Below are 15,502 nucleotides of genomic sequence, written 5' to 3'. Positions count from 1 at the left end.
ACACACTGGTAGGTGTCCCACAAGTTTTCCACACAGGGAGAATACTGCTCGCCTCGTGAAGACATCGGGCACTTCAGGAACTGCAGTTCTGCACCTCCATTTCAAAGTTCCTCGCTCCTGTCGAACATTCAGGCCCAAGACACGAACACCATTCACCAAACGTTCTGGATCTTTGCACGTCAAACCAAACTCGGCCAATTTGGCCCTCACACGTGATGATGACACAATGTCTTCGTTCACATATATGTCATCAAGGTACGCCAATGTCCCATCTTTTATTGTCTCTTCCTGTGACAACACAGTGTTAATAATGGTCTTCATTATTTGGGGTGCCACGTTCAGCTAGTCTGGTAAGGCAGTACCTCCTGCCAGCAAACACTACCGTCTGAAATGGCCACATTGTTTCACTGATTCGGACCTGCAGGTATGCTTTTCTTAGATCCAGCAGGGACACATTGGAACCACTCTCGTAACTTGCTGGCACAAACGTCAGCATCTGCCGTGAATGCATCAACATGTGCGTTCAGTTCGCGATAGTCCATTACTGGCCTCACCTTTGCTTTGTTGTGCTGAGCGACCGCCATCAGCAGAATCAGGCCTTTGGGAGGTCCAAGTTTCTCATAGGGGTAGGGAATCAACCAACCAACCATTCTTGATCCAATCACGAAGTTCCTTTTCATATGCAGGCCTCATTTGGTCGGTCACATACATACAATTTATACGTTTATTATCTGTCTGTTAAAAGAACAATATCTCACATCCACTAGATAACTCATGACACGTTTTAATATATCATCTCCTCCAATATAAACCAATATAAACCAATATACAACATATACTGTTATACAGAGTACTGTTACCTCATTTCGCAGTTTGGCTGGTTCCTGGTTTTCTGACCACTTCCACGTGGCTGTCCAAGCCTTCTGCTGCTGGTCAAACTCGACAATAAAGTCTGGCTGATCAATCTTCAAAGCAGCACACTGAAACTGTATCACCCCCGTCTGCGTTATGTGAGCACCACCTAGGGCTCTGATGGCATCATAGCCTAGAAGCAGGTCAAAGCTCAGCGGTTTCTCGAGTACTACTAGTGCTTTGATGCTAGCTGAATTTCCAGTTTTAGTGCGAATGTTCACAGTGCTCATCCTGCAACATGTCCGCGTCGCTCCACTGAGGGTGGTTAATCTAGTAGTCTTCTTCTTCCAAGTGTGGCAGAGGCCTGCACTCACTACGCATGTATTATTTATGACGTCATCCATTTTCAAGCAAATAAAACATGATGGATTTGAATGAACTAAACAAAGGAATGATTTTAATTCAAGTTCTTGATGTTACAAAAATGGATATGCACAGAAAATTATTGTAAGTAAAAACATTTCATAAATATTAAATAATATACATAAATACTGACTCACCGGTTAAGTTAAATTCAAATACATTTAAATTTATTGATATATGAATTGAAATGAACAAAAAATGATTGTAAGTAAAAATACAGGATGCTCCACTTAAAATTAGCCCAGAAAATGTAGTGGAGAGGAGAAACATTCTTTTATTGTTTAAATTGCCTGTAGTGTTATAAAAGACTGCCTGTAGATCTTCTCTGGTGATTCTCCTGATAGCGTTGATTATGTTCTCCTTTAGTTGGTCTAGATTGTGAGGATTATTTGCATAAAATTTTTGTTTTAAAGTCCCCCCAAAATAAAAATCACATGATGACAAGTCCGTGGAATGTAGTAACCATAACCCTTAGCTTATTGTTCTCTCTTCTATAAACATGTCATGAACTCGTGTCAGTGATTTGTGAGGTGTGTGGCATGTAGTGCCATCTTGTTGGGAAAAGAATTGCATTTTGTCTTGTGGTGTCAGTTATTCGTTAAGAGAAAGATTAGAGATATCAGGCTACTTTTAAGTGGGCCACCCTGTATTTGGGAATTCCAAAAGCTTTTCATAAATATTCAACGATATAGATAACAAATACTGACCCAACGGACAGTTTAACATTTTATTAAAACTGGAAGAAAATATATCTAAAGCATAGATTTTACTTTTATTTGATTACAAAATGGATGAAGTTTGCAAGTAAAAAATTTTGCTTCATACTTCATCCATGTATCTTAACAATTATGTTAAAAGTTGGATGAAGATAGAAAAGCTACTGGATTTACAATAATTACTTTTGATTTCATCAGACGCATTCCCCACTATCATAGGGCACTCTTGTTCACAGGCTGCACTGTTGTTTAAAGGGGAGTAATTCATGAGATCCAAGAGGAATAACACTTGACCCTTGATGCTGTCTTAGGCAATGTGTCAAATTCTGTATGCTATATTATGGAATACAAGATCTCCATCAAACCTATAATGATATGTAAACAAAACACAATTTGCATCAGCAGAAGCAAAAACATCCAAACACTAGGAGCAGCCATTGATATGACAGCAGCGATCCATAAGCGACAAAGGTGCCGACCTGTGCTTTACTACAATATTCGATCAACTGTTAATGATGCATTAGATTGTCAGAAACTATGCTTTTTGTGCCCATCCTTCCATTACAATTCACAGTTCATTATAGCAAAGAATTATTGGGCAAAACATTACCCAAGGAAACAAAAAAGAGAAGACCAGACAATCTCAACAGATGAGATACAAAAACATGTGATAAAATATTTATAAAAGTGACAAACTTTATCTAAATTCACTCACAGGCACACCAGGTTTAAATAGGAATAAAACAAATGCAAAGTCAGGGAAACCAACATTCCCTACAGCAAAGTTAACTGTATCCTTAACACACATCTAGTAGCAAAAGTTCCTTATTGTTTACATCTGAAATTATGCCTACAACTACGTCTGCATGCACAATATATAAATGCTTGTAACGTCAGTTCAGCAGCAGTGGTAGCAGAAGCAGATGCAGGACTCGTATGGATTACTCTTCTCTCTAATAGCAGCAGCAACAACTCACTCGAATGTCTTCACCCTTTCTTTCTCATAGTAGCAGAAGCCGTGTACTTGCCATCAACAACAACAAACCTTAATGACAAGAGATATTTCAAATTATTCATTCTTTTAACAACTTTAATAACAAGTACCTTAATATACTATTCACCTCGGAAAATCCTGTCAGCAAGAGACATTTCTATTTGTTTTCACTAACAAACCTTAATGACAAGAATTTTGTTATTTTCTTCTTTTCAGAAACTTCTTATCAACAAAAGACATTTTCATTCATTTTGTTCTTCAATAAATACTCTGCCTGTCTTTCTTGCTACCATATGCTAAATTTGTTATTGTGACCATCGTTATCAGATATTGAGATACAATACTTTATAACACAAATATAACAACTGGTGCTAAAAGTCACAAATATGACAACTGGTGTGTCTGTGAATGAATTTAGATTAAGTTTGTCATTTGAAGTCCTTTTATGAATATTTTGTCACATTTTGTATTTTATCCATCGAAATTTTCTGGTCTTCTCCTTTTTATTTTCTTTGGGCAATGTGTTTTGCTTGATAATTCTTTGCTATAATGAATTGTGAATTGTAATGAAGGGATGGATACAAAAAAGCATAGTTTCTGACAATTCATCCTTGACAGTCAATCAAACATTATAGTAAAGCACAGGTTGGCACCATTGTCGCTTATAGATTGCCATTGTCATATTAATGGCTGTTCCTGGTGTTTGAGCGTCTTCACTCCTGCTGATGCAAATTGTATTTTGTTTACGTGTCGTTATAGGTTTGATGAAGATTTGTATTTCACAATATAACATGTATCATAAATTTACAGCTAAATTTAATTCTAACTTTAATTTCATTTTCTGATGTGCTTAGTATTAAATTAACAAAAAACAACAAATATTTTTTTAATTGAATTTATTTTAGGTAGGCATTTTGCACACACACTTATGAACACTTATTTTATGCTATCCCTACACAAGAGCAACCATCTGATGACCTTACTAGCCTTTATCTGTAAAAATTCGGCAAAAATGTCTGTTATTGAACAGGTACACAACACTTTTCTACCATAGCAAATCTTTTGGGATATGTCCCACACCAGTTTTGGGGTTTTACTTTAGGGTGTTTTGTAATGGGAGAAGTATTTTGGGATGAGCCGGATTCAAAGAAATATTTTCAGTGAAAAAGTTTTGCAGGTTTTATAATCATATGTGAGAAAAACGTGAGACATTGTTAATACGTAAACAAAAGAAAATAATGAGTTAAGAAGGCATATGTGTCACAGGAGAAATATTTTACATATTTTTAAAATGGAAGTTTGCAGCAATAGGAAAAACATAGAATGTTTATAAATATTTTAGAGTTCTTGTAAAAACAAGGGGGTTCATTAGCTGGGACATTAGAAGACGTATGAATCAATTAATTAAGAGCTGTGAGTTTCAGGGGCCAAGAAAAATCATTTTCAAAACTTCTCTGCTCATTTTTATAACTTATAATTCATTGAAAGTTGTTCATAAGAGTCAATGTTCATTTGATTTCGCATTAGTAAAATAGTGAGAAAGATTTGGGATATTTCAATGAATAAAGTTTACACAGATTGATTGTTGAGTTATGCAGATTGAGAGATGATAATGTTGTTGAGTTGTGTGCGTCTGTGTGATTTTTAACGCTTGTGTGTGTGTGTGTGTGTGTGTGTGTGTGTGTGTGTGTGTGGAGAGAGACATGTTGCAGAGATCAGTACCCACAATGGAGTGCTCAGCAACACCGTTCCATAGACTAGGATCAACTGGATTCCACTGGTTTATTGAAGAAAATTTTTCTTTTTAAAGGATTTAGGTAGCTCCCAGAAAGACCATTTCGAATAAATTCAGGGTTTTCTGATTGGTTCAAAATATAATTATTTGTTTTTATTCAGGATAGTGTATGCACAGATGACGTGTGTGCAAATGGATTTACACATTTTTATTTTGTATGATGTGTAAACATCGACTACTACAGATCTGAGACGATCATCAGAGCTACTATGTTAGGCAAACTATTTTATCGCATTAATGACTGAAATTAATTTTCTCAATGAAGAGAAATATTATTTTTAGCAGTTTCGAACTTATCAATAGTTTTATATTTTTAAATTGCATTATCAATGAAGAGAAGTAGGAAAGACAAGTGAGGTGAGGAGAGAAAACAGTAAGAGGAATAGATATGCAGAGAGGGTTAAAGATAGAGAGGGAAGAGCAAATAAAAAAAATGAATGATTACAAGGGGCGGGCAATAAGTAATGCCCCTGACTCACTTCCCATAGCAGTAGAGCAATGAACTTGGCACAGTTATTAGTTTTTCTCTACATAGGAACCACCCAGAGTTATGCATTTCTCCCATCGTTTGATGCAGCTCTGGAGACCGTTTTTGTAGAACACCCCAGGTTGGTCCTCCAACCATGACGTGACTTCAGAAATCAAGGCTGCATCATCTGGGAAACGTTTTCCTTTCAAAAACAACTTCATGGCTGGGAAGAGGTGAAAGTCAGAGGGTACAAGGTCAGGAGAGTAGAGAGGATAGGGGTGATTTCATAACCACACGCCCGTGCTTCTGATCTGGCGACATGCGAGTTGTGGACCGGAGCGTTGTCCTGCAGGAGGAGGGTACCTTTGCTGATCTTGCCCTGCCTCTTGATTATCTTTGATAATTTGTCTGATTCGGTTTAATTCCTTTCCCAACAACAGTGATGATGTAATCTTTGTTTCATCTCTTCATCTGTCAAAATGCATGCACATACCATGCCATCCAAAATAAAGCTGACTTTCAAGCAAGAATCTGTCTAACCCGATGACAATATTTTGAAATGCTTAACATTATATTATTCTCCCTGTGAAATGTTTACTCTTTAAATTCCCGGATGCTAGAATTAGATACCATAAGAAAAAGGGAGAAATAGGAGGAGAAAACAGAGAGGGAGGGGGAGAGAGAGTATGGGGAAAGAGGGGGAAGAGAAGGAGAGATAAAAAGGAAGAGAAAGAGAGGGTAGATAACGTCATAAACTTAACATTCATCCTTTATGACGTCATCCATTTTCAAGTAAATAAATATAAATGAATGATCCTAAAGAATGGATATGCACAGAAAATTATTGTAAGTAAAATATTTGCAAAATCAAAAAAAATTTCATAAATATTTAATAATATACTTAAAAATACTGACTCAATGGGTCACAGGTGGTTTATTATTTTATTACAAACAAATTTCAACCATAAATTTTATTTTTATAATTACTTGTGTTTTAAATCCATATTGTAAGTCAATAAACGCTGTTAACTTATAGATAAAATATAGATAGATATGGATCAAGTATCAAACTTCAATTTTATGCAACTATGATAACTTGAATTTTGTTTAAGTATGCTATGAATTTTTATCTAGATACATTTGTAAGATTTTTTTGCTCCCAAACTGATATTGAATTATAGCATGATATAATTTGATTTGTAATTTTATTTATAAATTGAAGCATGATTATATGATTATTATGTTTATGAAGGTGTTATATGCATTTATAGATTATATGTTTATGAATTCGTATGTACAAGATGCATTCCTAAACTAATCAACCGATCATTATCAATTTTAGAAGAGAGCAGTGCTGCTACACGTAAGAGGGGGTTGTAATATGTGTTAGTTTAATTAAGTAATGCAAAGGAGGTAAAAACAGAATGGGGAACTCTTTACTCTTTTGACTCCCAATGTTTCGCCTGCTTAAACTTTAATCACGTAGCATCAATAAAATAAACCGTTCATTCCGATGTTGCTTGTTATGGATTTAGTTGAATACGATATTAAAAATCACTTTATCGATACTTATGCACTTATGTTACCGGGCTGGCAGGCGTATTGTAACTATTCTATACTTTCGCCTAACAATTTAATAAACAAAAAGATATCGTAAAATTTGAATTTAACTTGAAAATACTATTCAAAAAATAGCACGGTGACATTCAGTCACATTCACCACTTTATTTTACATATTTCTTTTCCAAAGGACCGTTTGAACTGATTTAAATTTAAAATGTTGTGTAATTATTTCTAAAAAAAATAAGTACTAAAAAATAATGAGCAATGTAGGTAGAAAAGTAACTTTTATTAGTCATGGTAACATTTATTTATTGTTTTTTTTTTGTTTTTGTTTTTTTTTACACACACTTGTTCGTTTGCTGGATCTTTGCAATATATCAATTCAATTCAAATAATAAGACAAACCAAAAGGAACAAGGTGTGAGTTCTAATCGATAATAATCTGATTTTAAAAAAAAGTAAAAAGAAACGAAAAGAAAAGTTAAATTCAAGTTTTACAATATATTTTTGTGACGAAATACTTTTTTAAAAGTACACGCGAATTCATTCAAAATAAACCATTAATTCAAGTACTGCTTGTTATTGATTTAGCTGAATACGATATTAAAAATCACTTTATTGATATTCACTAGGGGCGTATTTTAATTATTCTGTACTTTCACCTAACAACTGTTGATTTAAATTTAAAGTGTTGTGTAATTATTAAAAAAAAATCAGTTAGGCTACGCTTGTGCGTTAAATGGTTTATTTTATTGATGTTTATTAAATTGTTAGATGAAAGTACAGAATAGTTACAATACGCCCGCCAGCCCGGTACCATAAGTGCGTAAGTGATTTTTAATGTTGTATTCAGCTAAAAATCCATAACAAGCGACATTTGAATGAACGGTTTATTTTATTGATGCTACACCGCAATCACGTGATTAAAGTTTAAGCAGACGAAACATTGGGAGTCAAAAGAGTAAAGAATTCCCGGACTAGAATCTTGTCGTTAAAATTCAAATAACTTCCATTTGTGTGTGTGTGAAATTTAGCAATAAGTAGTAGATATCAATTAATAAATATTGACAAATTTTCTAAAATTTACAGCTCATGGTCCAAAAATATAGTTCGAGTGTTCACCCTTTCTTTCTCAAAAATGTATTCTTAAAAAAAAAATGAATGAAATTTGGAAACCGTTGTGAAAAAACTGGACATTTTCAAGTTTGTATAACAGCGTCCATTTAAGCGTAAAAGTCAATCAAATGACAAAAAAAAAAAAAAAAAAAAAAAAAAAAAGTCTTTTTTTTTTTTTTTTTTTTTTTTTTTTTTTTTCAAATTTGTATGTATGTGCGTTTATCTCGTTAATTATCGTTAAGATTTTTTTCACGAACAAAGTTTCATTCGGAATCAACGTTATTATTCTCAGTAAAATAATGATTCTTGTTCAAGATTTTAAAGTTGAAGTTCAAAACTATTTTGTTGGAAAAATTCCTTGTGTTTCTTTTTGTTTGTGCAGGTATGTGGACAGAATAAATAAATAAAAATTAAAAAATATAAATAAAAAACATGACAACAGGTATTGTTGTCATATGCGATCATCAGAACTCCATGATAAACAAGAGGTGGTTCCTTTCCTGATGTTTTTAAATGCTCAGTTATTTCCCTTTGATCATTTTTAAATATATTTATTTCATAGATTATACATCATAATTTGATGGAGACATTACATTACTATAACTGGCTATGTCCATCAGTCAGTTTCCCACTTTCTTGTTAAAATCGATCAGTTAAACTGCTGCTCGCTATTATTGATAACTGATAACTAATGATGATGATGATGCTTCTCCTTGTTGTTGTTGTTGTTGTTGTTGTTGTTGTTGCTGTTGTTGTTGTTGTTGTTCTTCTTCTTCTTCTTCTTCTTCTTCTTCTTCTTCTTCTTCTTCTTCTTCTTCTTCTTCTTATTTCGTTTATCAACGTCTCTCTGGAAAGGGATGGGATTCATTTCCAGAGGATTTCCCTCAATCCCGGCTTCAAACCAGGAGCTTCAAAGATCAAGGGTTTTCCTAAGCATGTTGGTGGTGCCTACAATAGCAGAGGTATGAAGGCCACCTAAAACATCGGCGATTTGAAGTTTTTTCAATTGTCCTTCCAGACGACTTGATACTACTCCTAGCGTACCTACTACGACCGGATTTATTTATGTTTTAACCCTGTGTATACGCGTTATCTCCAAGGTCAATGGAGCATAATTACTCCACTTCTCATTCTCCTTCTCTCTCACATTCCTGTCCCAGGGTACTGAAAAGTCTACAATCTGACAGTTTTTTTAGACCTTATCAATGACGACCAAATCCGGATGATTATGTTCCAATTGCTTGGTCGTTATGACACTTTTGTCCCACTATACCTCTACCTTGCCATCCTCACTTGTTCTCACTTCATCAGGCACCTCCTCAAACCATTTTCCAGCACACTTCACCCCAACCTTCTTACACACCTCCCAATATATCCAGTCCCATGCGGTACTCTCTCTGGGACAATCCACTACACCCTGCTGCAAGGTGCGCAATTGACTCTGAGGTCTTACCACAAATCCGGCATTCTGCAGCAACTTCCTCACCTAGAACCACTTTTTTGAACAATCGTGTTTCTAATGCCTGCTCTTGTGCTGCACAAACAAAAGCTTCAGTACTCTTAGCCAGATACCCAGCTCTAAGCCATTGCCATGATCTTTCATCAGCCACTTCTGCTATATCCTGAAAGAACCTTCCATGCATTTTCTTCCTAGCCAGTTCCTCTACCCTTTCTCTATCCATACGTTTCACATAATCAGCCTTGGTCTCACATACCTCCACTTCATTGGCCACAACCTTAAGCATCCACTCCTCACTTCTAACCACATGCTCCTTCAACAATATCTCCTCGGTTCTAACACAATCTTTTACACTTTTCAATCCTCTCCCACCATCTTTCCTCTTTTGATACAGCCTCGCTATGCTACTTTGAATGTGAAATATACCAAACATTGCTAAAACTTTTCTTGTTTTGATATCCATGGCATGCAACTCCTTACCAGACCATTCTAAAATTTCCGCACTGTATCTCAAAAGACTGACTGCCCATGCATTTACTGCTTTCATTAGGTTTCCTCCATACAGTTTTGACTTTGCAATTAGTTTCACTCTTCTAAGATAATCCTTCCTGACTTTTTCTTCATTTCTCTGTTCATGATGTCTACACCCTCCAGCACTCCCAAATACTTATATCCTGTATCTTCTATTTCTTTCATGATTTTTCCATTTGGCAGCACTATTCCATTCAAATGAACCTTTACTCCTCTTTTCATCATCAGCACCGCACATTTACTAATCCCAAACTCCATCCCAATGTCTTCTGAGTATGTCCCCACAAGTTCTACCAGTTTCTCCATTTCCTTTTCATTTCTACCAAATATTTTCAAATCATCCATAAACAGTAGATGATTGAGGCGTCTACCCCAAGATCCAAAGTTATACCCCAGTTTTTCTCTATTTAAGAGGATGCTCAGTGGCATCATTGTCATTACAAAAAGAAGTGGAGATAACAAATCTCCTTGCAATATTCCACGTTTAATGCCAACCTGCCCCATCTCCTCTCTGTTTGCTGTCAGCACCGTTTTCCATTGAGCCATACTTGTCTCCAAATGCCCTGCCACATTCTCAGCAACCTTCATCATCAATAGTGTTTCACTTATCCATGAATGAGGAACCATGTCATAAGCCTTTCTGTAATCGATCCATGCTAAGCTCAGATTCCTCCTCTTCTTCTTTGCATCCTGCATTAATGCTTTATCAATCAGTGGTTGCTTCTTGGTACCTCTCGAGCCTTTCTGACACCCTTTCTGTTCATCAGGGAGAACACCATTACTCTCAAGATGTTCATAAATTTTTTCTGCAAAGATTCCAGTTAACAGTTTCCACATTAATGGTAGACATGTAATTGGTCTATAATTATTGGCATCTGTTCCCTTTGCAGGATCTTTCCTAATCAGTGTTGTTCTTCCCTTAACAAGCCAATCAGGGACATCTCCCGACTCTATGACCCTTTGCAGAGCAGCAGCTATAGGTGGATAAAGGCATGGGAACTGTTTAAACCAGAAGCCCATCACTCCATCTGGACTAGGTGCCTTCCCGTTTGTCATCCTTCGTATGCCAGTCTTCACGTCATCAATGATTATCTCAATGTTCTTCATCTGCTGCATTCCTAATAGCCTTTCTCTAACGTCTCCCAACCAGCTAGCCTTCTTATTATATCGCCCTTTGACAGACCAAATCCCACTTTAGAACTTCCTTGCATCTTTTGCATTTAGAGTGTTGTTATTTCCCGCCTGTTTACTACCATTTAATTCTTTATACAGCTGAGACTGATTGTTCCGGAAAAGGTTGTTCTGCCAAAATGCAACACTTTTTTCCAACAAAGTTCCTAATTTTTATACCACCAGTATGGACCTTCTCTTTCAACATTGTTAGAATGTTCATTGTTCCCTTTTCTGTTCTAATTTAACTCCTTTTCTTATTTCTTCGATTCTACCAATGTTTTTCTGCCACCGTTTAATACTTTTTTCAAGCCGCCTCTGCCAGTATGGCCTTCTATCCTTCATTTCTCTCTTTTTCTTCTGCATTAAGCCAAGACGATTCGCAATAACATATGACGCTGCATGCAGAAGCCTGTTAAGTTCTGTAATCAATATGATCTTTTTTATGATGTTGTGAATTACTCCTTGAATTATTTTTACCTCGTTTATCACCTTCCGCCTATCACTACTCTTCATACTTGGAATTTCTATGATATTGTCTCTAAGAAGAATCTCTCTTAACTTCTGAAGTACTTCTTTTTCTGCAGAAGTCAAAGTTCAAACTTCATCACCACTTTTCCATACATCTGCTCCTTTCACTGATTCCATTGTCTCAGAGTCAATGATCTCATCTGCCTTAGATCCTTCAAACTTCTCATCATTTCCCTTAACCATAGGATTCCATTCCTCCCATCATCGTTTACATTTCTCTTCTGCACTTCCATTCTGTCAGTTCTTTCATCAGAGCTAGTTCCATCAATTTTACTTTCGTTATTCATTTCATTCCTAACCATCCATTCAATCTCTTCTCTTGCAATCACTGAAAGTAGGTTGTTATTTTTAATTTGTTTTAACTGGGATACCAAACTCGCGACACTTCTAGTTCCTCCTCCTCTCGATTCCCATTCTTCCTTCACTTTTGTGATATATCCACCAGATTTGGTACTTCCACTTCTTACAAAGCATTCCCACAGTACTCTTCTTTCCCCATCCATCCATGGTTTTTTGACATTTCCTGTTCCAACTCCCTTCGTGTCTTAGGACACTCTCTGGCAATTCTCACTCCCCCTATATCCAGCCACATCCTCAAAATTTCGAACAGTTGTATGATAATGACAGGACCCACCCTGTTGACCAATGGGACACCTACTGGACGTGAGACCATCGCAAGATGTTCCAGCCTCACTCACGTCGTTATTTTCAATATTTTGATTTGACATTCTCCCATAAATGGGGTTAGTGAATTTTATGTTACACCACCACGGATAGTTTTATTGAGACATCATCTCTAGGAGGGTTCCCCACCAAGGTTAAAGATCCCCTCCCGACCTTTCTCCTCCATCACCACCATCACTATTACCATTACCACCACCAACAACAATAGAAATAAAATCTACAATGATAACAGTAACACTAATATCGGTAGTAATAATAATTATAGTGACACCAACAATAGCAATAACAGCAAAAACAACACCAACAACAACAGCCATAACAATAACGACGATGACGATGATGATAATGATGCGTGTTTTGCAATCATATAAAATATACTTTTTTACACTATATGGAAAAAAATCGTTTTATATAATAAAATATACTTAATACGTATAAAAATCAAATATTTCATTAACTTTATTTAATTATAAAATATATTTACAGACAACTGCTTTTTGTAAAAAAGAAAAATGTATGGTAGACAGACGCTGACTATCTGATTTGCAGTTTTCAGGAATGAAATTAATTTTCTCAATGAAGAGAAATACTATTATTGCCTTTTCTACAATCACTGATGGAGGCTCAGCAAATACTTGGTGGATGGCAGCGATCAGGCTGGCTTTGGTGTTGTGGGAGGTCGTGTTGGTGATGTTCTCAATGTATGACCAAACAAAGTAGTCCAGTGGGTTCAGGTTGGGGGAGGAGTGGGATCAGTGAGAGAAGGGTACAAAGTCGTAGCACTCCTTCTGAAGCCAAGCCTGGAGCCGAGTCCTGCTGCCACACCCAGGGTTTGTCAGCAGCCATCTAATTGCACCAGGGGATCACCACGCTCTTCAACACATCCAAGTTCACTTTGGTGCTGACTTTAAAACTGACTTCGAAGATGTAGACAGTTTGTGGTTTCTGTGGTTTGTATTGACCAGCTGTTTCCAGTGCAGCCCAGCTGATCTCTGATATCACTTTGTTGTAGTCAGTGTTTGGATCTTCTGATGTTGCTAGCATCTCAAATCTGTTGGATAGTAGGAGCTGGAACTGTGATGACTTGTCTGCTAGACCCCGGGTGTTTGGTTTCTTGTGTCGCTTGATACGCTTTGTCCTCTCTAGCTTGGTGCCTATGATAAGAGACATTCTGATCATTCGGTGGTCGCTCGCTGTTTACCCTGAGAAACAACAACAGATGAAAACAGGTGGTACAAACATACAGCACATCGAGTACATTGAGATATGCAAGACTCTGAGACAGAGAATGGCAAAAGAAATTTCAAATTTCAATGAACAACAAATAATACAAGCCCTTGAATAAACAAGAACATTAAGTCCATCAAAAAAAAGGCAGCATCTCGGCAGAAACATCACCTATCTCAAAGAAGATGGCACTCTCATTCATGACGTAGACAGAATTGTTTCAAGGTGCGAGGAGTTCTATGCTAACCTCTATGCCACCAGACAACCAGAACATCCTCCAACCCTTCATGCACTGAACAAATCAGGAATATCCTCCACCCATCCTCCCATTGGAAGTGAGAGCAGCTATTAAGCGACTGAAGTCAGGCAAGGCTGCAGGAGAGGATGGTGTTACTGTAGAAGTACTACAGAGCGGTGGTGAACATTGATGACATGTTTACAAAACTGTTTAATAAGTGCCTCTCCAGAGGAAAAGTTCCAGATAAATGGAAGAATGCATCAGTGGTCATCATTCATAAGAAAGGAGACATTGCAGATATTAAGAACTATCGGCGAATCAGCCTTCTGCCAGTGACATACAAGGTATTCTCAGGTCTAAGACGTATGCTATGGACATTAGACAATCATCAACCGCAAGAATAAACAAGTTTCAGAGCAGGTTACTCCACCATCGACCATGTCAGTTAACTGCAAGAGAAAGCCAATGAATACAAGATTCCACTGTGCTTTGCTTTGTGAATTACGAAAAGGCTTTCGACTATAGAGTTTGATCCACTGTTCACTGCCCTTGTGAAGCAAGGAGTTGACTCTGCATACATCACCTTGCTGAAAGACCTGTACAGTGGGGCTACCTCTACTTTAAAGCTCCATCGTGACAGCAACAAGATCAAGCTGGAAAGGGGAGCAAGACAAGGTGACAACATCTCATCAAAATTTTTCGCAGCCTGTCTCCAGTCAGGTTAAGTGGGAGGGTAACGGAGTCAACATCGATGGAAAACACCTGTCACATCTCAACTTTGCTGATGGCACACTCTCCTCAGGAAGTAAATGACATTCTAAACTCTAAGAGCAAATTGGTTGGCATCAGCATGCATCTTGGGAAGACTAAGGTGATGTTAAACCAGCATGCTGCCAAGTCGCCAATAATTGTTGATGGAAAGACCATTGAGGGATTTGAAAGCTACATCTACTTGGGAAAGAAAATTATGAAAGATGGAGATCTCCTCCCTGAGATAAAGAGAAGGATAGCATTGGGATGGGCAGCTTTTGGGAAAGTGGAGAATATCATGAAAAGCCGAAAAGCAAATAGATCAATCAAAGGGAAGATCTTCAATAAATATATACTACCTGTGATGATCTACGGTAGTGAAACATGGGCCCTGACAACTCGCCAAAGTGAAATCTTGGCAGTGGCACAAAGGAAGACGAAGAGGATAATGTTAGACATACTCTACAAGATAGAAAGACAAACATCTGGATCCACCCACAAACAAGAGTTATTGCCATATTAATACTGCCATGAAAACATCCAAACATAGATGGGCAGGGCACGTAGCCAGACAACATTACAACAGATGGTCCATCAGGACAATGGAATGGACACTTTGTGAAAATAAGAGGCCAAAAGGAAAACCAAAAACGAGATGGAGGGACGACCTGATACAACACATGGGTCCCACATGGCAGTGGATAGCTTGGGATGGAGATGGATAGCTAAATTCCAGGGAGAGGTTCTTCATTGAGTGATAGATAAAGCCCTTATTGATCGATTGATTGATTTCAATACCAAGAGAGAGAGAGAGAGAGAGAGAGAGAGAGAGAGAGAGAGAGAGAGAGAGAGATATGAAAGGGAAGAGACTGTGAATGGATAACATCATAAAGCTACCATTCATCCTTTATAACGTTATCCAATAAATATATAAACGAATGATGAAAACTTTGTTCAAATCCCTGATGTCATGAAAGAAATATA

The 15,502-nt window shown here is 37.0% G+C and overlaps 1 protein-coding gene across 3 annotated transcripts in view; it reads left to right on the top strand.

Annotated features, from left to right (window-relative positions):
* The first annotated feature begins 1,329 nt into the window (after positions 1 to 1,329).
* The window catches only part of LOC145277854 (uncharacterized), a 59,910-nt gene continuing 45,737 nt past the window's right edge, over positions 1,330 to 15,502 (top strand). The window contains exon 1 of one of the 3 annotated variants that reach the window (XM_080129803.1): positions 1,330 to 1,359. The gene's annotated coding sequence lies outside the window, so the exon portion shown is untranslated. Of the gene's footprint in view, positions 1,360 to 5,975; positions 6,096 to 15,502 lie in introns of those variants that run through there. The other 2 variants (XM_080129801.1, XM_080129802.1) reach the window with 2 other exon arrangements.

This window comes from Euprymna scolopes, chromosome 6 (assembly GCF_053919585.1).
Source record: "Euprymna scolopes isolate OS-2025 chromosome 6, ASM5391958v1, whole genome shotgun sequence".
NCBI lineage: Eukaryota > Metazoa > Mollusca > Cephalopoda > Sepiida > Sepiolidae > Euprymna > Euprymna scolopes.
Note: the sequence above shows the minus strand (reverse complement) of the source record. Positions and strands in the feature narration are given on the sequence as shown.